Source organism: Colobus angolensis, unplaced genomic scaffold, assembly GCF_000951035.1.
Source record: "Colobus angolensis palliatus isolate OR3802 unplaced genomic scaffold, Cang.pa_1.0 Scaffold295, whole genome shotgun sequence".
Lineage (NCBI taxonomy): Eukaryota > Metazoa > Chordata > Mammalia > Primates > Cercopithecidae > Colobus > Colobus angolensis.
The window spans coordinates 1,563,833-1,566,080 of NW_012116210.1; the positions used below are offsets into that span (position 1 = coordinate 1,563,833).

General features: G+C 54.5%; 1 pseudogene; it reads right to left on the reverse strand.

Annotated features, from left to right (window-relative positions):
* Positions 1-1,526, reverse strand: LOC105516934 (annotated as a pseudogene).
* Between the last annotated feature and the right edge of the window lie 722 nt (positions 1,527-2,248).

Here is a 2,248-nt window from a genome sequence, read left to right on the forward strand (position 1 = left end):
TCAGTACAGCTGCTTCTCCTAAGAGTGCAGGCCATGGACGCCACCCTTGATCTGGGCCAACATGGTCCGCTTCTCAAACTTGAGCTCTCCTGAGTACATCATGGACCAAAGGACAGACAGGTTGCGGGCCCTGATATTGTGGCAGCCATGCTGGATACCCGCTGTGAGGTAGGGCACGAACTTCTGAATGGACCCTTTGTCCTGGTGGAGCCCAGACACCCTGTGTGATCTTCACCTTATCCCCCTCGCTGAAGTATTGTTTCTGGCTGCTGCTGCTCTTCTCCATGGCATCCAGGGAGCCTGTGCCCCAGTATTTCTTGAGCCGCACCCCGTCTGAGAAGAAGTACTCACGGGGGGCCTCCAAGGTGGCAGCCAGCAGTTAGCCCATCATCACTGTGGAGGCACCAAGGACCAGCGCCTTGACGTGCCCCATGGTCAGGATGCCACCATCGGCTATGATGAGCACACCAAAGCGCTGGGCTCAGCCACCTTGTACACAAGTGCCCTGGAGCCAACCTCAGGCCATCACTTCCTGGGTGATGCAGAGGGAGTCATGGCCCATGCCCACGTGCAGCCTGTCCACACCAGCGTCAGTCAGGTTCTTGGCCTGGGCTGCTGTCACCACGTTCCCCCCAATCACCTGGAGATGGGGGTACTTCTGGTTGATGTAATGCACCATGGCAATCTGATACAATCAGTCCCCTTGGGACAAGTCCAAGACTGTGACGTTGATGCCCGCCTGGGTGAGCAGGTCCAGGCAGTATTTGTCATCCTCACAGGTGCCCACAGCTGCCCCGCACAGCAGCTGCCAATGGAAATCCTGGGAGGCCACAGGGTAGTCTCGGTGGTTCTTCAGGTCAGTGCAGGCAATGATGGCCACCAGCTCATTGTGATCATTGACGATAGGCAGCTTCCCTTTCTTGCTATGCTGCAGGATCTCATTTGCCTCTTTCAATGTCACTCTTGATAGAGCCACCACCTGCTTGATCCTTGGCATCATCACCTCACTGAGGAGGGTGGTGTGGTCCTTCTCAGCAAGAAAGTCAATGTCTCGGGAGGTGACAATGCCCACCAGCTTGCTGCCCATGGTGCCTGTCTCAGTGGTGGGGATGCCAGAGAAGCCATGCCGCGTCTTGGCCTCCAGCACATCGCCCACGGTGTGCGAGGGTCTCAGCACCACGGGGTCCGTGGTGAAGCCCTGTTCAAACTTGACCTTCCACACCTCGTTGGCCTGGAACTCTGGGGTGCAGTTGTGGTGAATGAAACCAATACCTCCCATCAGAGCCATTGCGATGGCCATGTTGGCCTCTGTCACAGTGTCCATGGGGGAAGAGGTCAGTGGTGTCTTCAGCGTGATCTTCCGGGTGAGGGCTGAGGTCAGGTCTGCCTCATCAGCTAGGAAGTCTGAATCCTGGGAGAATCAGGAACTCCTAGGTGAGGCCATGGGTGCTGGTGAAGAGCTGCTGCGCGGTGAGCCCGTCCTTGGGGACATAGCCGGTGCCTCCGCTCATCAGGTAGTCCGCCATGCTGCCGGAGATCCCGTGACCCAACATAAGGCCATCAGCCCGCTGGCGCGGGCCAGGGATGGACTATTTTTATTTTTTGAGATTTGTATTTTATGTTCCCCTGACTGGTTTGGAACTACTGGGCTCAAGCAATCCTCCCACTTCAGCCTCCCAAGTAGCTGGTACTACAGGCCCGCACCACCACACCTGGCTTTGTGTAGTGTGTTTAATAAGCTCCCTGGGGGATTCTATCTTTGAAGTTCTGGAAGCATTTTCAACTATTTTGGACTTCCTACCTCAGGGCCTTTGCACTTGTTCTTCCCACTCCCTGGAAAACTCTGCCAATTTTTTGAAGGGCTAATTCCTTCTCATGTTTTATGTGTCATCTAAAATGTCACCTCCTCAGACTGACCTTTCTTTTTTATTTATGTATTTTTGAGGCGGAGTCCCACTCTGTCGCAAAGGCTGGAGTGCAGTGCCATGATCTTGGCTCACTACAACCTCTGCCTCGCTGGTTCAAGCAGTTCTCCTGCCTCAGCCTCCCTAGTAACTGGGATTGCAAGCGTGTGCCACCAAGCCTGGCTAATTTTTGTATTTGTAGTAGAGACAAGGTTTTGCCATGTTGGCCAGGCTAGTCTTGAACTCATGACCTCAAGCAATCTGCCTGCCTCGCTCTCCCAAAATGCTGGGATTACAGGTGTGACACATGCCTGACCTCAGACCCTTCCTTCCTTCTTTCTTTC